The sequence below is a fragment of the Macrotis lagotis genome, chromosome 1 (assembly GCF_037893015.1).
Source record: "Macrotis lagotis isolate mMagLag1 chromosome 1, bilby.v1.9.chrom.fasta, whole genome shotgun sequence".
Taxonomy (NCBI): domain Eukaryota; kingdom Metazoa; phylum Chordata; class Mammalia; order Peramelemorphia; family Peramelidae; genus Macrotis; species Macrotis lagotis.
In genome coordinates, this window is record NC_133658.1 from 73408955 (window position 1) to 73433640 (window position 24686).

Consider the following 24686-nt stretch of genomic DNA (forward strand, 5'->3'; position numbering starts at 1 on the left):
AGATTTTTGTAGCATATAGTTTGAAGGTTAGCAGGACTCTTGGGAAAGGATGATTTCCAACTTCCTTTTTGTAGGAATATTTTCTTGTTTGAATAAGAACTTGCAATCCATCCTTGATTTCCATCTTTGCAAAGAAGCTCTTTGGTAAATTAGAGCCAATTCTTTTGCTTTTTATTTGAATTGAGGTGATAATTTTCATTGAAATATAAGTCATCATGATCAGCTTTGGTTCATAAATTTTATTTTATTTATTCATTCATTCATTTATTTGCGAGGCAGTGGGTTTACTGACTTGTCCAAGGTTACAAGCTAGGTAATTATTAAATGCCTGAGTTTGCTTTGAATTCAGGTCCTCCTGACTCCAAAACTGGTGCTCCATCTACTGAACACCACCTAACTGCTTCACATAGATTTTATTTTTGAAAAAAATCTTCAAATTATTCTATATTTAGAAGCTTTCCTGAAGCTATCTTTACCAAAATTTACTAAGTTAATTGAGAATGACAAAATTCATTAAGATTTAGTTTAGCTATTTAGATCTTTTCTCCCTCTCTCCCAAATTTAGTTTGAACACATTTATATAAAATGGAATCAAAATGGTAATAAAGTGGATGGAGTGCTTTACTTAAGGGTCATAAAGGTCTCAATTCTGCCTCTAAGACTTAAAGGCTATATGACTCTGGACAAATTAATCAATCTCATCCTCAGTTTTGAGGACCAAATGAAAAAGCATACTCAAAGTGCTTTGAAGACCTCAAAACACCATATAAATATTTCATTCTTCTTATTGTTATTATTTTATTATTATTATGCTTACAAATATGGCATTTTGTTTTTAAGAAAGTTTATTTTTATTTGATCCATCAGAGAAAAATTTGAAGTTGTAATGTAACAGAATGTAGAATAAACATTATTTTCTCCATTTTATAGAAGAATAAACTGAAAGATATTGTGACTTTTCCAAGGAAATTGGCAGGATGTAGGAGCATCAAGATCCAAATCAAGTCTTTTAAATCCAAATCCATTAACATGAACTCAGAAAGCAATGTAACATTAACCTTGTATAGGATAATTATCTACAGACTATAATTGGAAATTGGCCAATGGGGACCTAGCCATTAGGTCATGTGCCATATTCCTGCCTGGTTTACATCCAGTACACAACATTTCCTTCATCTGGCCATGAGAAACTGAGGGCAGTGGCAATTAGTTTTCTGTCTGTTTTGAAAGTGGAAAGAATGAGGACAGAGCCAGAACTGAGATTACATAAAATAAAAATAAATATTCCCACTCTGGGCTCATCCTTCCTCCCCCCCACCTTCCTTCCTTCCTTCCTTCCTTCCTTCCTTCCTTCCTTCCTTCCTTCCTTCCTTCCTTCCTTCCTTCCTTCCTTCCTTCCTTCCTTCCTCCCTCCTTCCCTCTTTCCTTCCTTCCTGCCAGGATGGAAAAGTCATCCAATTTGTGTGTGAAAGCATGAAAACTGTTCTGCTTTTTTCTTTATTTTTTTTCCTGACCATAGGTAAATGAGGAATCCAAAAACTTTCTGAATATCTACATCTATCCTTATGGAGGGCTAGATTCTATTGTCAGGCTAAAAAATGCAGAATACTAGAACTGAAGATATCTATAGCACCATCAAACTGTTCACTTCAGTGCTGTCCTCAGGCAGGTAGGGTGTCTGTAAGCTTGCCAATTTCTGTCCATCAGTTTTCCTCTGATGTTTCTTGTTTTTCATCATTAGCCAGAATCCATTCAGACATTGCCATGAAGCAGAGACTAAAGAAGAGATTTGAACATTTCTACCACTGACTGCTTAAAATGTTAATTTTCCCAAGCCTGGGAGCAACTGGAACATCTGGTCCCATTTTAGAGGGAATTCACTAGTACTGTTTTCCTTCTGAATGGAACTCATGAGCTGGAGGCTAAGTTGGTAGTATGTGTGATAGAGAGCAGGCACAGAAAAGGAAAGCATGGAGTTTAGTTACACTCTTCTCATTAGAAAGACTGGAATACATATTTGTTTCATATTTAATTTATAAGTAAGTCCAATCTTTTGTTATTGTTGTTGGCAGCCTGCTTAGTATCAAAAGTGGTTATGAAATAAAGTGTCATTAAATTTTAGATATAATTTGAATAATATAGTGATAGCACACAGATCACAAGGAATAAAATTGTTGAGGGTGGACAAGGGAAAGCACTAGAGAATGAGTTATATGAATGCACTGGATAAATTAGAGCACCACTGTTAAAAAACTAATGATATCCTTCCTCAAGGGTGTCAGCACTCTGCATCCCCAACACAACTGATCATGTACACATACCCACACATAGTTGATGATAATCCCACATGTAGGAAACATAAACTCCACTGGAATACAAGAAGATGGTGGCATAGGAGATAAAATGCTGGACAACAGAGTCACAAAAATCGGAATTTCAATATGACCTCAGAAACTTATTTGTTTTTATACAGGGCAAGTCAATTAACTTCTGTTTGTCTCCATTCCTTTAACTATAAGATGGGGATAATAAGACAATGTAACTTGCAGTGCTATGAGGATAAAATGAAATATTTGTAAAAATTGCTTAGCATGGTTCCTAGCAGGTAATAGTAGGTAGTATTTAAATGCTCATTCCTTTCCTTCTACTTCATTTCCTCTCACTCTGTTCTTAATTCTTTCCAGTATTTCTTTTGACTTTACCAATCAATCAAAGCTATTCCCTCCAAAGCTTTTAATGATCTCCTAATTGCCAAAATTGCCTTTTCTCAAACCTCATTCTTCTCAGCTTCTAAAAATGTCAATATCTTCTTCTCATTGATAATCTTTTCTCTTTAGACTTTTGCTTTTCCCTCCCTTTCCCTTTCCTCTCTTTTCCTCTCCACTCCTCTATCTTTAACCGCATTAGGTTAGTAATCTTCAGGCTTCCCCAGGTTCTGTCCTTGGCATTCTCCCTCTATTGTATTTCTTTTGGTGAGCTTATTAATTATGACTTGTTATTATCTTAATGCAGATGACTCTAAGATCTACTTGTCTAAGCCTAACCTATCTTTTGACCTCAATTCCAGTCTCTCCTTTCAAACTACCTGTTAGACATTTTAAACCGGATGTCTTATAAACATATTAAATTCAAAATTAAAATTGAATGCATTGGATGTTCCCCTCAAACCCTTCCCTTTTCCTGACTTCTTTATTTTTTTTATTTTTTAGTTTTTTAGTATTTTGCAAGGCAATGGGGTTAAGTGGCTTGCCCAAGGCCACACAACTAGGTAATTATTAAGCATCTGAGGCTGGATTTGAACTCAGGTACTCCTGACTCCAGGGCCAGTGCTCTATCTATTGCACCACCTAGCGTCCCCTGACTTCTTTATTTCTTATGAGGATATTAGCATCCTTTAATTCAGGTGTTATACTCAACTGTCTATCTTTTAAAACCATATCACCATATCAAAACCCAATAAATTGATAAATCCTATTTTGTTTGTTCTTGTTTTTAATCTTCCTATCATTTTTCTTATATACTCTCTTCTCTCCTCTCCACTGACACTGGTTTAGCTCCTCATCTTCTCATACCTTAACTATTGAAATAGCTTACTGTTTAGTCTCCCTCCTTCAACTATTTCTTTTTCTCAAACCACAGTTAACATATTTGTCCTAAAATGAAAATCAAACTGCATCACACATACCCTCCTATACAATTAACTCTAGCAGTTACTTATCCTCTTAATAATCAAATATAAAAAAGGCATCTAGGTGGCACAGTAGATAGAGTACGAGTCCTGAGGTTTGGAGGACCTGAGATCAAAGCTAACTTCAGATACTTAATATTTACTAACTGTGTAACCTTGGGCAAGTCACTAAACCTCATTGATTCACCAAAAAATAAAAATAAAATCTAATATAAAATCTTTTACTAAGCTTTAAAGTCTTTCATAACCAGTTCCCTTCATCCCTTTCCACAAACTGTTCTTGATATTCTTCACACAGGATACTTCATCTTGTGACTGAGTATTTTCATTCATCATCTACTTTTCCTAGAATGCTCTACCTCATTATCTTTCATTCTTAGCTTCCCTTATTTCCTTTATGTCTCATATAAAGAGTTACCTTCTTTGAGAAGCTTTTCATAATTCTTATTTATTAACATCTTCTCTCTGAGACTACCCTCAAATTGTCCTGTACCCTGTACATACCTGTTTCATACATAATTATTTGCATATTGTCTTCTGCATTAGAATATGAACTTGAAAATAAGGCTTGTTTTTTTCTTATTATTTTGTTTCATTTTCTATATTTCTTTGTAGTTCCAGTACTTAGGACAATGCTGTGTTTGTGTGTGTGTGTGTGTGTGTGTGTGTGTGTGTGTGTCTGTGTGTCTGTGTGTCTGTGTGTCTGTGTGTGTCTGAGTGAATGACAAGGTCCTGGAACATGTGCGATGAAGTCATCCTGAATAAATTCTGACTCAGGCTGTTTGCAACTCATGCAAAGACATTAATTTTGATGGAATGGTGTTCCCAACTGACTAGTCTCCCCAACGGAGCTAACAGCTTAATCAAGTAAGGGGTTACATTTTTATAGGACAAAGATGAAGTGATCAGGGAGATATAGACAAGGGGCATTGACTCAGAGACATCCTCTTCATTCTATGTGGAGAATGAGGCAAGAAATTACAATTTTGATGGTTGGGGGCTTATCTTGTTTCTGAGGTAGGAAGTTATTGTCTAGTTTCCTTGAAACCCGCTCTGATACTGAGTCCTGCTGGGGACAAGATTCTTCACTGAGGTTCTATTACGTGTGTGTGTGTGTGTGTGTGTGTGTGTGTGTGTGTGTATGCTTTCTGGTTTTCTTTAGCAGGCTGCTAAAGCATAAAAACCTATCCTCAGAATATTTTTAAATACATTAAAGTAAATTAGAAAAAAAATTAATTTTTTTGAAACAAAAATGTGTTTTTTACCACTCAAGTTCATGAATGCACTGAAATCTGCAAAATGTGTATAGATCCCAGGTAAAAAAAAACCCACTGATATAAGGGGGAAAAATTGTAAAGAAAAGACAAAATGAAAAGTTGTAAGGACTAGTAGAAATATGAAGTTAAAAAGGATCATAATGTGGCCATATAAGGAAAGGGTGGTGGAACAAGTAACAAGCCCTTCTCCACTATCACTTTATTTTTAACTATAGTAACAATATAAAACATTTGGCACTGATATTGTCTAGTCTGGAAGCATTATAATCTGGAAGTTGGTATCTGGAATAAACTCGTTAAAATGGAAAGCAGATAATGGTTTGTATCTTTTAGAAAACTTATCTTTCAAGGCTATTTTCTTGTTTATAGATATTTTCTCATTTGTGTAATATTTAGAGGGTGAGACATTCAGGTCTCTGACAAACCCATGGGAATTGATTTTAGGAACTTTTAGTCTTAATTATAATCTCATTTTTAATAAGCATCTTCAAGATCTTATGTTCCCCATTCCAGAACAATAATCTGCTATATCATTTCGGTTTGCACTTTAAATATAAACACATATACATATGTAAACACACACATATATACATATATATATATATATATGTATAAATAGATAGAATTTATATCAGGGGCTGAACAATGGAAATATCACTAAATCTGGAGTCAGAGGACCTGAGCCTATAATTACAAATACGACCTTAGGAAAATCAGTTAATACCTCTGAGATTCAGTTAACTCATCTATAAAATAGAGTCAGACTATAATACTTGAAGTTCCTTTCCTTTGAAAATCTATAATATTATTAACTAGATTGGCCTTTATTACTTTATGATAATTTCTGCAAAAGAAACAGTAAACATTTTTTTTTATTCTGTGTGTATGCATACATAGTAGCAAAAGGGTGTGACTGACACATTGGGTACAATCACTTGTTTTCCATCTTCAGGTCTTTACTTATGTTATGCCTTATTGACTAAAAGGAAAGATGTGCTTCAGTGTCATTTCCCACCAGCAAATCTTTTATATTTATCATGCCATTCCTTAATCCTTTTGAAAGAGTTCCCCAACTTTTGCATTGCAGTCTGCCTATAATCTCCTTTTCATTTCTTTTTTACTTAGTAAATGTTTAACAAGTGATTGCTGACTTATTGACTGATTTTCTTCTATTTTATACATGATCTCCCCTATATCCCAGTTTTTCATCAATCATAATATGGATTCTTAGACTGATAATCAGTCTCCTTTCATCTTGGGAATTTTGAACTTATAATTAATTAAGCACTTATTATTAACCAGGGAGTGTGCTAAACATTGAGACAACAAATAAATGCAATCTTTAAAAAAAAAAGTCCTTCTCAAGGAAGATAGAAAAAACCCTATATTTGTGTATAGCCTTAGTAGATGGACACTATGAAATAAGGAGTACTATGAAAGTCTTGTTGAAGAAGGTGAAACTCACATTAGGTGAAACTTGAAGGAAACTATGGAAGCTAAGAACTACAGATGAGGGGGAAATTATTTTAGGCATGTTAGATAGTGAAAAAGTTCAATCAGAATCAAGAAATGGAGTTTTGAGAATAGATGATATCACTAAATGAGATTGTTTAAAGAAAGAAGTGAAGACACAGGATAAGTTCTTGAGGAAAAGGGGGTTAGTGGCCGTGACATGGACTGGCATTAGAAGATTTTGAATAGTATTCTGTAGCAAAAATTCCTTCCTAGTATTTCTCAGGAAATCTTGATTTTTTTCTACCAAAAATTTCCAGAAAAAAAATTGTCAAGAAATCAGGAAAAGTAGTCTAATTCTACAAGAAATAAAGGTTGGTTTTCAACAAAGAGATGTTACCACTTTGAAGGAATCCATTGACATTAAGTCAAAAGAAAGAATAGGAAACATTAATACACAGAGTTTTAGGCTAAAGTAAAAATTTCCAGAAACTGGCATATGATCATGTAGAAGAAAAGTAAGTGGTTGCGATAAGTTAACTATTGCCATATAACAATTTTTGTATTGCCATTTCCAATACTAATGGTGAGTTCTTGAAAATAAGATTAATAGATTTTTATACATTCTATACTTTATATAAATTCTATGAGCAGTGTTCTAAGAAATAGCAAATTTTAGAAGAAAAAAATCCTTTATTTGACAATTTGACACTATTTATCTTGCTAGGAGATGTAAGTATTATGTTATTAGAGATAGAGTTATTAATGTTTGGAATTTTCAATGTTTGAATATTTTTTAAAATTTTAAAATTTTTAAAATTTTTAAATTTTTAAAATTCTACTAAACTAAATATTCTCACTTATTAGGCAAGTGTTCCAGATATCCTTAATAATGAGTAAAGAATATGGGGAAAGATAAAGGAAATCAATTAACTTGTTACCAGCTACTTAAATCCCTTTCAAAATATATTGGTTCATAATAATTATAAGCCATACTTTTTTTTAGTCTCTCCTTTTTTTTTTTTACAGAAACTCTGTCTATCACAGAAACAAGTCGTTGTTATTATCATGAACAAAGCATTTTAAAACATTCCATAGAAGTATGAAAATATAGAATGAGTTATTATTTTGGAAAGGCACAAGAATTCCTAAGCATTCTGATTTCTCATTCCCTAATGCCAAAGATTAATATCTCAGAAGTTTGCAACACTATTCTTGAGCAATACTTCAGTAGTAGGCATTAATAAAATGGAGGCAACTAAATTATATCTAAATATGTATGGGGAAAAATCAGCAGGCAGCCCTGATCTATATACATTATGGGAGGGTTACATCAGTGCTCACCTTAGTTGTAATATTTTAGTATGGCATGGTTACAGAATTCACAACTCTGAAGATGAAGTACTTGTAATAATCCATCTAATTGTTCATCTGAAGTACAAGAAGCCCAAGGGGTGGGACCTGAGCATTTTGTATTACTATAAAAATCTAAAATGAAAAATCACTACAAAGACCAAAGAGGAAGAGGCCAATCTTTCTGAGGTCAAATGAAGTAAGCTCTATCATTCTCAGAGGGGTTAATATTGCTAGAGGAAAATAATTATTCTAGGTTTGCAGCTGCTATTCTCTGATACGTATATCCATGGCTATAAACTAGAAAGTAAGTTCTCAGAAAAGGAAAAGGTTGAGGCAGGAGATAAGATGGCAGGGGCAAAAAAATAGTTTTTATCTCTCAAGTGAGGCTTCAAACTTTTTTTAAGTAGACATATATGTCTATTGGTAAGCCAAAGGATGTCTCTGCCTTTATTCATAGGAAAAAAACACCGTCATTGAAGAGGTTGCATGAACTCGACTTCCCCTGCAAAATTCTCCCAAGCACTGTCCTTGCTACAGCTCCTAAAAACTCGAAACTACTGACTCCTGAGGTCTAAGATATAAAAAAATCATTATTGAAATGAAAGCCTTTCTAGGTTGGGTCAAAACATTCAGCTATTAACATATTAGCTTGTATGAACTTAGTCCAAAACAGAATCTGATAACTTTAGAGCTGGAAGGAATGAATCTCAAAGATGAGGGTCAAGCTTCTCATTTTATAGATGTTTAAAAAAATCTGTGAAAATTAAAAAAGTCACATGATCCTTCATATAGTTAGAAGGAAGTAGATATGGAATTGGATTCATATATTGATTACAATGCTAGATCACACAATTCCATTGGAACATATTAAGTTTGTGCAATGTAGATGTTCTTATGCTAAACTCTGAATAATGAAAGAAAAAGTGGGAAAATTCTTACCAAGTAGGTTATGAATTGAATAGAACTCCCTTACCTTGATATATGTAGATCTCAATAGGAAAATTTAGCATGGATGCAAATTGCAAAGTCATTGAAAGAGGGAGAAGGTATTAATTAATACATTATTTATTTGACTTATCAAAAAGTCCTTGGGAAAAGCAATATTTGATCTTGTTCCACTGTGTCCCAACTCTTAGTGACCCCATTTGCTGTTGTTTTGGCAAAGATAATAGAGTTTTACCATTTTCCTCTCCAGTTCATTTTTCCAGATGAATGTGAAATGACTTGCCAAAGGACACACAGATATTAAGAATCCGAGGCCAGATTTGAACTCAGAAAGATGAACCTCCCAACTCAGGGTCACTCATGCTAACCATAGCTCCACTTAGCTGCCTTGTCAAAAAAAAAATACCTTGGGAGAAAGCAATGCCTCCTTTATAGTTTAAGGGATGAATAGAAAAGGAATCACTAAAAGGGGCCAGGTAATTAGGATTTCAGTCTAAATTGCCAAATCTTGAAGGTTCTCAGCCTTGAAGCATCATTTTTTGTGAAGTTCAAATTAAGCAGAGCTGCTGATGAAAAGTAGAGAGTTACCTTGAAAGTTCAGATCCTAGACCTCTTATAAAAGAAAAGTTTAGGGATGAGTTCAGGGTTCAATCCTTCAGCACTCCAAGAAGAGGGGAAGGAGGGATGGGCTAGTTGATAAGGTATTAAGTACCTTATCCAAAATTGAGTTAGTCAACATAATGAAAACACTTTATAGGATTTATAGGGATCTTGGAGATAACCAAATCTAATAATCTAATTTTACAGATGAGGAAACTGAGGTCCAAAGAGTTTAGTATAGGTAGTAAGGGACAGAGGCAGGATTCAAACCTAGATTTTCTGATACCAAATATATGTCTATTTTGATTACAAAATGTCAGTGAATGGAATTCTTTGTGAGAATGTATGAATATTCTTAAAGTATAAGTCAATCTTTCTTTAAGTATGTGTCTTAACTAGAAAATAGGTTTGTACACCCCTGAGGGCAAAAATATTATGTTCTGGAACACTCCTTTCTTTACTGACAGGTCAATAGAGGCCCCACAGAGAGAACCCTTTCAGACAGAAGCAATGCCCACTAAAAATGAAAACACTGTGAGATTCACTTTCATTTTTCTGATTATCTGAATATTCGGCAGCCACACCTGATAAATGCTAACAGCTGTTAGTCTGCACTTGATCTTGCTGTAAAAAAGATAGCTTCATTTGTACACTAAAATGACATAAATGATAGAATTAGCTATAAAGAGCCATCCTCAATGAGTGAGAGGAACTGGAAAGCAAAACTGACCTTTTGCCCACTGACAAGGAGAAATACCTAGGCATTACATCTAGCCAAAGAGGGTGTGCTAGTTGGCCTTAGGCTTCAACACAGCAGGGCTTTTATCCATTTAGCCAACAGGATGGTGCAATTTTTTCACAAAGAGAGTGAGATAACAAACACTTTACCTTAAAGCAGCCAACTCTCAATTATCCAGAGCAGTGGGAGGCTGGGTCACTATGAATAATTGGAACACAGATACATCCCTGGCTTTAGCCAGTAACAGCAACCTCCCAGAATTCTAGAATTTTGAATATAGACAGAATCTTAGAGATTATTTATCACAATAGTTTTATCTTTTTCTTTTTTGACTATATCTAATCTTTTGCATATGTTGAAATTGATATTCCCCTTCTCAAAATAATGTTGAAATGCACACAAAAAATAGGAAATCATTTTGAATTAGATAAATAAGGTAGATCTAAGCTTTAGATGTAAAGTTAGGACTGCTGATTTTCAAACTCTATTAGGTCAACTTCCATGGAAGTCCTCTTCTGATGCTTCAGTGTTCTCCAAGGCAAAAACAATAAGATAAACTCTTATATGCCAGCAAATGGGTCCAGAATTGAATCTATGTCATTCATTCAAGAATGGAAAGATAAATATATATGGGAGAGCCAACAAAGGAGGCAAAATTTGAATCCAGTTCTCTCTGTCTTTAGGCTCTATACTATACTTACTCTTTGTTGTCTATTAATTCAATTTTTTGTTCTGGTTACAAGATCATTTTTTGTTGACTCACATTGAATTTAAAAGTTCACCAGTACCCCAACATTTTTATATAATAATCACTATGTTGAATCATTAAACTATCTTTACTTTTAGATCTATGCAAGAAACAGTGCTAAATATTGGGGGGTGGAGATGAAAGAAGGAGGAACAAGTGATCCTTGCCTTTATATAACTTCTAGTCTTGTAGAAGGAAGAACAATACAAATTGCAACAAAATGAACCTTTATTTTATGACTGGCTCTGGATTGTTTCCTATACTTTAAGGCTAAATTACTTTATAAAAGCATGCAAATGAATACCCAGAAATATTATATGCCTAATTCTAGATTCTTCTCTACATTATGGCAAAAATACTTTATAGATGCACATAAATGAATGTTTAATAAATATTATGAAATTGTGATTTTTGATGTCCATATATTTGATGAATGTCATTTTTGTGGATGCTATAGCATGCAAGTGAAGTGGATTTAATAACAGTTATCCTTTGATTTCTAAGAAGACCAAAGTAATAGTGGCATGACTTGCATATTATGTTGTCCAAAGAAATCTTTCTCAATTGCCTTTTCCAGCCATAAGGTCCAATTTCACCCCACGGACTGATTTGATAGGAAACAGGACTTTTGATGATGTTCTGAATGCTACAAGGGTCTCTTGGTCTTTCTATAATCTCCTCTCCAGTATCAGCAAGTTAGCTCAGCACTATAGTGAGTATGTGGTTTCTGGCAACAGATGGAGACAATATGGTATATCCAAACCCATTTCTGGATGAACTACTTATCAGTACTATCACTCCTCACATATCAGTGAGACACTACAATATTTCAGCAATGATGGGCTGTGACTCCATGGTAAGTCCAAGTCCGATTTTCATGGGGCTGATATTCATCATACATAATCAACGATACTCTCCCCCTCCACCCCAAAGATTTTTGTTTCCCAGAAACTACCCTCAAGTTCTTGGGAATAATGAACCTTGGAACCTACAATTTTCAGTCTTCATTAAAGAAAACATTATGGCATCTGTTCCTACTTGTGCCTGTCCAAGAATTTCTCTGGAAGAGACATAATACGAATGCCCTTGTCTATCCCTGTTCATCATGGTCCCAGTTCTGAAAACCAGCTAAACAGAACTGGAGTCCTATTCCATTATTCCTTGCTGGAGTATCCAGGTGACTTGGGCCTGCTTTGAATATTTTTTGGGGGGGTTTGTTTGTTTGTTTGTTTCATAAGGAGAGCCATGAAAAGGCACTCACTTTCTCCTCCAGAACCATCTCAGTTCTCTGGATTCTGACCAAAATAGAGACACGTGATTTGCTTTTATTCTTAACCAATAAGGTTCAAAAATGGCCAAATGGGGTTAAATGGGACCTATTGTTGGCCAATTGATGAGACTCAGAGTTATTTGAGTCCTATAAACCCCAAGATATCTAGCCAGGTTTCAGTGATCAAAGAAGAAGAGGAGGAGGAGGAGGAGGAGGAGGAGGGAAGAGGGGGAGAGAGGGAGGGGAGGGGAGGGGAGGGGAGGGGAGAGGAGAGGAGAGGAGGGAATTGAGGTTAAGAGGAGAGGAAAGCAGAGGAAGGAAAAGGAGCTTTGATACCCAACTGGCCAAGTGTAGCCATTCCACTATTCACATATATATTGTTGTTCTTCATTCTAGAAGAGGACTATGACATCAGAGAGGTGATTCTATGACAAGCAAAAGAGCCTTTTCTTACCAATAGCCCCCAGCAAGAGGTCCTGCACAATCCTGAGGTTCCCTCTAAGCAATTCAACTCCTACATAAATTGAAACCCATATAAACTTTGTCCTTTTGTTTCTTCAGGTAGTTTCTGCCCATGTGGTTGGGGTTCTCTTGCTGGCAAAATCAATAAACACTTGTTGGGGTGGGCAGTGAGGTGGCATAGAGGATAGAGCAACAGCCCTGGAGTCAGGAGGACCTGAGTTCAAACCAGACTTCAGACAATTACTTAGCTGTGTGACCTTGGGCAAGTTACTTAATCCCATTGGCTTGCATAAATAAATAAATAAATGAAGAAAAAAGTAAATAAATAGATAGATAGATAATAAACCTTTGTTGGTTTCTGAATTTTTGAGTTTAGATTGGACCCTATTCCATTCTGCTTTTTTTCCAGCAATGACAATTTTGCCCTCTGAAGTGAACTTCTTCCTCCTAGGACCTCATAAAATACTATTGCTAGAAAGGTTTGCATAAATTAGATAGTCCCAGGTACCTTATTTTAAAGAGAGAAGCTTTGAGACTTAGTGATAGAAACGTATTTGATAAATATTACAAAATAAGTAGAATCAGGACAGGACTAGAGGTCCATTGAATTTCAGTTTGGTGGCTTTTTCTTTTTTTCTTTGATAGTAGGAAACAATAAATCATATACTCATTGGGCTGGAAGGCACCTTTGAGAATGTTGAGTCTAATCCTCTTTAAAACATCCATTCTAAAACTCATTTGGCTTTTATGCTATATTAGTTCCTTCTGTTTGTTCAAAAAGAGGCAAAGTGGCATATAGTCAAAGAAGCACTGGATTAGGAGTACCATAGCTGAGCTTAACTCTTGACTGTAGCCCCAACTAGTAGAACGAATCATTTAACTTGTTTGTATCTCGAGTTCTTTACCTATAAAGTCAAAGGATTGGACTAGATAATATCTAAAAATCGTTTCTAGCTCTAAGAGTTGGTGACTTTTATTGACTAGTATTTCACCTCTTAAAGTCTGCGTACTTATTATTTGGTTTATTAAATGATATTGCCTGTTTATTACATGGCGTTTGCTGTTTTATTTTCAGGAAAAGTAGAGATAAACATTTAATAACATTTAATTAATAAGGAGGTATGAGTGAAAAATTATTGGTATTCACCAAATTTATAGACATCATAATTATCTCTTCACAATATTTATTAAGCACTCATTTATATGCTTCTATAAAGTACTTTAGCCATAAATGTAGAAAAGTATCTAGAACTAGCCAAACAATATTTATTGACTACCCCATCTATGCATCTATAAAGTATTAAAATCTTACGTTCAGCACGGAATCCAGAACCAGTCCTATAATAAAGGTTCTTTTTGCTGCTGCACATTTACATTGTCCTTCCTTACACTAGACTGGAAACTACAAGAAGGCAAGGATAACATGTCCTAATTCTTTTCCTTCTTCAGTTTGGCTAGCTCTAATTGAACTATCTCAGATGTTTCTGCAGTAAGGAAGGTCATGAACAAGGTTGGGGATACAATACAAGGGCAATCAAAGATAAAATAAAGCAACTACAAACAAAATTGAGTTGCTTTAGCTTTCCAATCTATTCACACTTTCTCCTTGTAATAGGACTAGGTTTCTAAGAGGAGGTGGAACTATACTAATTCCTAAATGATTTATCACAAATCAGTTATTAAGTAGGTACTATGTGCCAAATCCTATGCTAAGCACAAGGAAAGACATGGAGTTCTTATGGGAAGATGTGGGGAAGGACTATAAAAAACATAAAATTTGTGTATATAAGATATACAGTGTAAGTAGAAAGTCATTTTATCTGTTATTGATATGGCACTTTAAAGTTTGCCCAGGGTTTTACATTTTATCTCATTTGATTTTCACAACAATCTGTGAATCAGGTGCCAATGCTTTTGAAGAGATCTATGACATATTGGGTGAAATGTGTATGAATTGTATGAATAAGTGAGGCAGAGTTGGCCATAGTTGTCAGCTGCACTCTCTCCCAGAATCATCAAAGTCCTGTATCAAGACTGAAGTCAAAATGACTGGCAAATGCCCAGGGTGCAATAGATGGCTTTGCCATTTGATGTCTGCACTTGACCATATACGTTTCAACTACCTCTATGTCCATTGGAACCAGTTGTTCTCACTTGCCCATTCCACATGCATGGGGTAGACATGGGCATAATTCACCAGTGGTTTTGAGGACTGTCAGTTAACCTCACCTTTACTTAGTTTCACCTTATCAGCTTCTTGGAACCACAGGTGATAGTTAAGGAACAGATAGTCACCAAGGGTAAATGAACAACCATGAAAAGGGCTTGGAAAGTTCTTCCACTAAAGGTGCTAGTCCTCTTTGAATATCCCATATGCTCCAGGTGTTATTAAGTTTCCATTTTACAAATGAGGAATAGAGGCAAAAGTGACTTGTCCAAGGTCACAAAGCCATTAAGGTTCTAAGGTAAATTTCATATATAAATTTCAATGACTCTAAATTCAGCACTATCCATTCCTGTACGGCAAAGGTACTCTCAAATACAAGGCACTAGCAGTGGGTAAGGGGTTGGGGTTGAGAGAGGGAACACTTAGAATGATTGCTTGTTGAACAAAGGATTTAATGGTATTCTTATCTTTTAAAAAAAATGAAAGGAAAATCCATATTTTCACTAGAATGAGAGATTTTTTTAAAGTGAGCTTTGTTAGGAACATATTCTGTTTGTAGTTTGTGTTCTTTGTTTCAAATCATGGAACAAGGCTGCAAATGAAGGTGGAGAGGAGGAGATGTGAATGCTATGGTGTGACAGGTAGAAGCTGTGTCAGCATGGGGTGGAGAAAAGTATAAACAGATTCATTTGTCACTTGAAAATACCTCAATTCCAATTTCTCTACAAAATGAGACCAAGAACCCATTGAAACAATGTTGATTAGTAGGAACAGGTCTATTTTTAAATAACAGTAATTAACTCTAATTAAACTCCCCCTAGGCTCCCCAGCTTTTAGGATGATTTTTTTTTAATATAACTCAGAGTAAAAAAAAATAGACCAAACTTACTCATGAGGCTCCTTTTCCTTCAGCTTTTATCATTCTATCTATCTATCTATCTATCTATCTATCTATCTACCTATGTATCTATCTCTTTCTTTCTCTTTCTATTTGTCTCTGTCTGTTTAACTTTCTATCTCATCTCCCATTCATTGGGAAGGAAATGAGCTCCCCTTTGATTGGATTCAGGTACCAATGTTACAGTACTGCACCATAGCACTTTCTCTAATTTACACTTTATAAACAAGCCTAAATATATCCTCCCCAGAGCTGAAACAGTAATTCAGACTGTGTTCACTCTGGAACTTAAAGCAACATTTGAGATCTGAGGTTGGAAATTATGCCTAATATATGCAGTGTGTCTCCTTTGTAATGCTAATTAAAACAAAGACCAAAATGCAAAACCATTCAGGTTGTGATAAACTACCAAGTCCCCACCTCCATTTTCATCAAAACAAAAGACAAAATATCACCTTGTGATAGAGTCCCTTATAATTGAGTAATCAAATTGAGACTAAACCCCTTCTTCAAGATACTTAAAGCAGATGCATGTAGAACTTTGACCTAGAAGTGTCCTTGATTTAGAAACCTTTGTATCTACGCTTTAAAACAATTCAGTGTTCTATGTTGCAATAGGAACTGGGAGAAGTTAGCCCAGGTAGAGGGTGAAGGAGTGACTTTGTGAGTCAGAAGATATAAGGGGTGCAGGGGGAAGGGGTGGTCACCTATTCTATTAAGAAAAGATTTTATCAAGTTCTTTGCCAAGGCCCATCTCTACTATATTTATCACCTTCACTCCTCTGTGCTTTGTTCTAGATGAACAATTTCCCAGTTAGGTCTCAGGTATGTTTTCAGTTTTCTCTTTTTTCTTTTCTTTTCTTTTCTTTTTCTTTTCCTTTTCTTTGCTTTTCTTTCTTAGATGAACTAAATGAAAGATAAAAATGAATCACTATATGACTGGTTTTAGATTTTTCTCTACTGTTAAATTATGTTATACATTATAAAAACAAAAATTGGGTTCTCAGTGCATAATCTAAAATGGTGATAACCAAAGCTGCATATTTATTGAATACCAACAATGTTTTCCTCTGTTAACTAGAATCTCCCTACTCTTGAGGTTAAAGAATTATGTTATCTAAAGCTCATCTACCTATTTGTCCTAAAAATTATACCAAACAAAAATAAACAAACAAATGAATGAATATATAGCTTCAAATGAAGAAGATTGACAGAAGTTTTCTCCTCACTGGAGTATGAGATCTGCCTTAATTATGTCAATTGAAAAATAGGCTTTAAACTGTGGATAATTTCCAACAGGCTAGCAAAATAATTTTTTTATGTTTAGAAATCTGTTACAAAACTGTGAAATTTCCCACTGGTACTATTACTAATTCATAAAATGTATTCTTATAAATATAGGTTAGGTTTTATTTATAAGATAAGCATTTGTAATTGTCTTCCTTTGGGTGATATGATGGATCAAGTACCTGCCATGTCTGTTTATATAACCTTTAGTTATTATTTATTAGTATTCCTAATGGCACTGTTCTCCCATTGGCACAGTCACCTGGAAAAGAGAAGGATTCAGAAATTGTTGTCAAGGATAAAGTTATTACTGATCTAGTGACAGAGGGCCCAAAGTCCTTTTCAGTATTCTATGCTTAAGAACTCAGTCATAATAGCCAATGCATAAGACATGCTTATGCCTTAGCCTTGTCTTTGCCTGGTAATATAGATTATAAGACAGAGACAAAAAAGATCTTTATTGACCCTTGCATTTAGGAGTATGGAGTTGGAGCTAATACTATTAATCAATAACAATTATTAAATATCTGCTATCTGGAAGGTATTATTCTCTAGAGATGTAAAAAGAGGTTAAAAAAGTTCTTTTCTCAAGAAACTCACTGTCAAAGTTGGGGGGAAGACAGTATACAAATAACTTCATCAAATCATTATATACAGAATAAAGTGGAAATGATGAAGAGAGGGAGAAATTAAGGGGGGAACAGGAAAGGATTTATATGGATAGTAGGAGTTTTGTTGGAATTGGAGGAAGCCAGAGAAACTAGGAGGAAGAGATGAAGAAGCAGAGAGTTCAAAATACAAGGCACAGTGAGTCCCCACCATGAAAAAAGTCCATATTTAGGAAGAGAGGATTTTATTCAAGGAATAGCAAGGGGGAACATTGTTCTTGGATCAGAGTATGGAGGAGTATACAATATCAGAAGGAATTTAGGGAGCGGGCAAGTTATAGAATCACTTTGAACAGATGATTTTATATGTGATTAGCAAGGTTCTCTGGAGTTACTGGAAAACTCACAGACTGAGAATATTGAGTTACACTAAAAAGGGAAGAATTTTTGTTTGATTTCTCAAAGGCTTGATTTTAAATCCTTTCTGTTTTGTGGTTAGCCTTATTTTTTCTTTTAGATTTAATAAACGCTGTACTTTGTTATTTTGTTACATTGAGTGCTTGCTTGGAAGATGAGTGCTCCATTATCTTTTTCTTTAGAGGTATAGACATAAACTGTATTATTATATACCCAGGGAAGCCATGGATAGAATCAAAGGATCATTTGTGAAAAGTTACCAAGATTGAATACAGTACCTGAAAATCAAGAGCTGTACTTCTCTATATTTTATGTTGCACAAAGGAACCATCACAGACCCACAGAAATCCTCTAATTAGATTTCCCCAAACAACATAGTTCTGCCTGAAGATAGTTTTCCCTCACTCTCTGTCATCCCATCAACACATTCACATTGTCATAGTATATGTAGTCAGTTTGAGAACACATGTGTAGAAAGTTGTATTTTTTATGATTTTATTTGTTACCTCACAATGGCAGTTGATAAATGTACATTGGAGGGAAATTGTCAGCAACTGCTAACAATGCCTTCCTACTTGTGGTAGCACCTGCAAGGAGAGTTTTCTATTGTAATCAATATATCCCATCGATGCTCTGATTGCTTAAGTTTCAAAAACAAGGCTTGTCTTGATCATGCTACCATATAGGCCATCCATATTCAATATCACATCTTCAAATGAATTGTCCAAACCTTTCAAAAAGATTCAACTCTATTAACAATACTATTTCAAAATTATGTATTCCCTGTTTTTCTATTCTTCATTCATTCATATTTATATTTCATTTGATCTAGGATCAACCAGGGAAGGTTATATTTTCCTTTTTCTTCTTTTGATGTTTCAGCTTTACTTGGAATGACTCATTTCTTGAAAGCATTACCAGCAATTTTTTTTTCAAAAATTATAGCAGATTCCACCAAATTGGAAAATTGAAAATGGAGCCCTAGTTTGAAATTTTTGCACTTGGGGCAAGTACCCCAAAGTGTTCCTGAAGTCAAGAGAAATTCAATAAGGAAAAAGCAGGAGAAAAAACAAGAGGGAGGGATCTTTAACCTTGGGATATAATATAGACCAAAAATAGAACAGGAACAAATGCTGAGTATTATTACTGAGTGAGTACCTATACCCAAAAGTACACATATGGGCCCTTATGTGAGCAGACACTTGGAAGGGGAAAGATCTGTCAATTTGGGGGCGGTAAAGATGACTGTACATCCTTATCTGCATCCCTACCTAGGTTTCATACACAATAGAATCAAGTTTCTAAGACTGCTTGAATATGTAAAAAAGCCTTTCAAACCTAACAGAATGCCATTTAGGTCACTCTTGTCTTACACTATTGAATGAATCTTGGTAAACCAGCCTAATCTGTGTTTGATAAAATACCTGGCTTAAATACTATAGCCATAAGAGTTTTGCTTCAACAGGTCCAAAAGAAACAGTTCCTATCATTATTACATGAAGCCTTATTGGAGGAATAGCCAAGAAATGAACTTTATATATTCTTGGCTACCACCAGAGCCATGAACCAGTGAGGACAGAGTCAGAGAACTCATCTGTCTCCAAACTTTTGTTTTTGTTTGCACAAGGTAATGGGCTTAAGTGACTTGCTCAAGGTCACACAGCTAAGTAAGTTTTAAATGTCTGAGATAGAATTTGAACTCAAGTCCTCCTGACACCAAGGCTGAAGCTCTATCCACTGTGCCACCTAGCTATCCCCTCATCTGTCTCCTAGATGCTAAATTCAGTTTCTGTCTGCAGAAAGATAGGTATTATTAGCACCCTGAGGTATAGAAATAGTCATCTCTTCCAGTTATGGTTGTAGAACTGAGTTAAAAACCCTTGTCAAACTGTTTAAGCACCAGCCAAGCAAAATATATAAAGCTTAATTAGAAGAAATTTAGTTATTGGGTAATAATTTTTTTGTAGCTATAAAATTGTCAAAGGAATAGAAGGACTATGATTTTTATTACTGGAGAAAAATTCCTGTAAGATGAAATCATAAGGGCTTTTTTTTACCTTTTTGATGTTTTTGCAAAACAATGGGGTTATGTGACTTGCCCGAGATCACACAGCTACACATTAAGTAGCTGAGGCTGGATTTGAACTCATGTCCTGCTGACTCCAGGGTTAGTGCTCTATCCACTGTGCCACCTAGCTGCCCCCAAAATCATAACTCTTCTGAAGTATTAGTGAATTTTCCAGATGAATAAGCAGATAAAGAGACTATCTGAGGTTCTCTCCATCTCTCATTGGCTGCAGTGTCTAAGAGACTAAAAATGTCTAAATTTAAGTGAATAATAGAATATGAGCTCCCTGAAAGAAGAAAATAATTTTCATTTTTCCTTGGTATTCTCAATACTTAGCAAAATATTTTGAACATAGAAGACATTTAATAAATACTTAGATAAGATAGGGTTGAATATGTACATGTTATATCAGGTCCAGGGAAGAGTAAGTCAGGAAATTTGACTTCTATTTCGTTGTTACTTCCACTGTGCCATCTTTTTTAGACTATAGAATTAAACCAGTAATTAGGTACATGCAATAATCTGGTGATGTGTGGAAACCTGGCTTGCTATCTCTCCCCTCTCTCCACCCCTAGTGTTTTGCCTACATTCTATATCAAAGTGGAGACAGAATTAAAATGACCTCAGTTGAGGGTTAATTAACTGTTACTTTGTCAATGTGTGAGTCTCTAGAACTGTTGGCCACTACTAAAGGAATTGTTAACTCTTAGGATAATAAGGTGCTAATGACATCACAGTAACAAATCCATAGAGATTTAGGCAGTAAAGAGAAAATGTGTTCAATCTGAAACTCAAGTCTTCATGTGTAGTAAGCACAATCAAAGCCTATAAAGTGAATATAATATCAATAAAATATGAAATTGAAACAAAAGAAATGATTTTCTTTGGAAAGGTAAGCTAGATTTTAGGATAGGACCTAAGTTCAAATACTGTCTCTGCCAAATATTATTTGTTGTAATCTTGGGTTAGTCACTATAGCCCTGGAGATGGGTTTCAAATATAAAATGAAGGTTCCAGTTAGATGACCTCCAAGGTCTCTTCTAACTCTATGACTTTCGGGTCTCTTTAGACAGTTTTAGAAATTAAAGAAGCAAGGTTTGCTTGGTCTTGTTCACAAAAGGAAGAATATTGTTTTCAATTGTCACTGTAAACAATCCAATCACATAGACTAGACAAACTTTCAACCCTAATAATTGGGGGGAGGGGGAGAGAGAGAGAGAGAGAGAGAGAGAGAGAGAGAGAGAGAGAGAGAGAGAGAGAAATCAGAGACAGAGATAGAATATGGAATCTGGAATTAAACCAGTAATTAGGTACATGCAATAATCTGGTGATGTGTGAAAACCTTTCCAAATGAGAGACAGACATACACAGAAAGAAAAAAAGAGACACAGAGAAAGAGAGTTAGAGACAGAGAAACAAGAGAACAGTATTTTAAATCACTATGTGAGACACTGTGCTATATGGATAAGGGTAAGGAAATAATAAAACTACAATCTTTACTCACAAAGAACTTATATCCTAATAAGGAAAACAACATATAAAGTGGAGGTGAGAAAGGGGGAGTAGAAGAGGAAAATCGAGATTGGGAGTTGGGGAGTTTGAGAGAGAAAGAAATTATTAAATGTCTTCTATGTTCAAAAGGCCTGGGCACCAAAGGAAGAAATGGTTGAGGTACAGAAAGTTCTCTGGAAACCAAGAGTCTTGGAAATAAACAAAAGTCATAAATTGTTTGGAGGAGGACAGGAGTTTGAATCCAATCTCAGACACTTTGCCACTTACTAACTGTGTGATCTTAGGCAAGTCACTTTAGCCTGATTGCCTCAGATCCAGGTCCTTCTCCAGTCATCCTTATCCCTTTCTGAACTCAGATGGCTCTGGAGGAGAGAGACTGATGACTTAGCCTTGTCCCCCTCACTCAAATCCAGTTCATGTACTTATCATGGCATCACCTCCCTGATGCCACTCATGGTCTTTGAGAATGAAGGACAAATGTTATTAGTCTAAGTAAAACTGAGTTGATAGCATTTCTACAGCATAGTAGGCAATGAAATCATCCAGGTTTACATGGAAGAACTTTAGGAAAGGCATTTTTGGGGTGGCTAGGTGGTGTAGTGGATAGAGCACCAGCCCTGGAGTACCTGAGTTCAAATTCAAACTCAGACACTTAATAATGACCTAGCTGTGTGGCCTTGGGCAAGCCACTTAACTCCATTTGCCTTGCAAAAACCTAAAAAACAATAAGGGTTTTTTTTTTCACTATCAGGGATAGTCCATTTATTTTATCATTGCTTTATATATCTCTCTTTCTATTTGTGAATAAACTTCTTGAGAAATTTTTCCTTGGAAGGTGTCAACATTTTCTTCCTCTTTTCTTAAGTCTTTCTTCATTCCAACTTGTCACCCCATTATTCAAATGAAACTGCCCTCTCCAAAGTTAATGATTTCTTAATCAGCAAATTTTACAGTCTTTTCTTGAATTTTGACTGTCTTAACCTCTCTGCAGTCTTTGACACTGTCAATTATCCTTCTTGATGCTCTCTTCTCTATAGGTGTTCATGACATTGCTTTCTTCTGGTTCTCCTCCTGCATGTCGAACTCTCTTGTCTCCTTCAATCACATCATGTTCAATAACCATGTGCTCCAACTTTCTTTTGTGAGTCCCATTTTCTTCTTCTATGTAATTTCACTTCATGATGTCATACACTTTCATTATTTTAATGATAATCTTGGTGGCAAAAAATGGGAACCACAACTGTTTCATGATATCTTGAAGACCTGTTAACCCCCCATCACCTGGTTGCCTAATATGAGAAAGCATACCACTGTTATATGGACAGTAAAATGGATAGTCTTATCCACTTTTGTAATTACTGCTTGCTGCACTTGAATTAGAGACTATAATTTTGTCTTAGAGTACTTTTTTTCACAACTGTAAGAAAATGAAATAAAATAAAATATTTGATCTCTTTCCTCATCTCCTTCCCTTGAACAAGGAATGTTTACTTATTCTAATAAAAAAAAATCTTGCCACTTGCTTTCTACATACTTCCCTTTCCTACTTTGATTATTCCTCTTCTTTACAAATCAGTTTAACACTTTGATGCCTCTCATGATGTGACTTCATTTTCTCTTCTCTGAAATGTGTTTTAGAGAGAATAATATAATTACTGGTATTCATTTGTGAAGAAGATAGAGAGGGGAATAATAGGTTGAGCGTATAGTACCCAAGTGGCAACATGGGGAAATAATACTTGAGATTAGAGGGTAGTAGTAGTTTTGATGGAAGCTGTTTCAGCTGAGGAGTTTAGAAATAAACCAGAGACCTAACAGCACAAATCAAGGACTTCAAGACCTTAGGTGTTCCACTGAACTTTGTGGCATCTCATTTCTTTGTTGTGATCCTACCATTTGATTATACCACCTGGCCTTACTCCACTTCAGAAAAGAAGACAAGAGACTGAGAAGAAGAAGCTATTAGGCATAATGATGCTGCATGTGTATTCAAACTATTATGTCTTTTTAAACTGAAATGAAAATCTATGAAAAAAAAGATCGGATATATCCCTGATGATTATGATGAAAACACAATTACTAATTTTTAAAGTGTCTCAAATATAATAATCAAAAGCTGCCTCTTGACAGCTTAATGATGCAATGAAGGGAAGTTAAAGGAATCATCATTTGGAAACTGGAAATTAAGTTTTTAAAAAAATATTATTATGATTCTGATTATTTTGGCTGAATATGAATTCAGCAATGCTTGAGTTTCCATAACTGTCCCCCGTGCAGTTTCCTTCTTGTGTCAAGGAAAACTTCTTCACTGGGTTCTACAGGCCTTTTACTTGTTGAAATTCCTAATTCCTTTTGCTGATTCCATCATTCTATTCAGTGCCCATTTTTAATCATTCCTTGGAAGGAAGTAACTTTGTGTCAAAGTGTGACCAGTGAACTTCTGGAAGTGAAGAATTAATCAGCTAGAGGTCATCTAAGTTTATAGTAATGTCACTCAACCTTGGTACCTACCAATGTGGATATTCTTTTCTTTTTAAGTTTTTTGTAAGGCAATGAGGTTAAGTGACTTGCCCAAGGTCACACAGCTAAAAAATTTGTCTGAGACTGGATTTGAACTCAGGTTCTCCTGACCCCAGGACCGGTGCTCTATCCACTGTGCTACCTAACTGCCCCACAATATGGATACTCTTGGGAGAAATTCCTATGGTTGAGATCAGTGAGGAAGTATTGTGAGGAATTAAGTTTTTAAGTTATTTTCTTCTAATAAAAATTTGAGTGACAGGTGACAATGAGTTGGTATGTCCAAGGGATAGATGAAACTATACCCAAACTTGAGGATAAGCCAAAATAAAATTATATTATTAAATATTAGCAAAGAGAGCTTCATAAGCTAAAGATACCTCAATAACCTAGAAGGTAGGATATTACAGTTGATCTTTAGGACAGAGAGGCAGTAGCTATAAGTGCGTCCTTACCAATGTCATTCTCTTCTTTCCTACTGTGAGGTAAATGGTAGATAACAGATAAAACTATCTTGACCCTCCAGATTGGTGTTGGGTATTATGTTAGAAAAGCTAGGAAAAAGAAGAATAAGAAAGCCTAAGAGGTCTTAATTGTGGCAGAACAGTGAGATCCTAGAACAATGGTATTTGTGAGTGACTTTTCTCTATATGTCTTTTTGTGTTTGTGTGT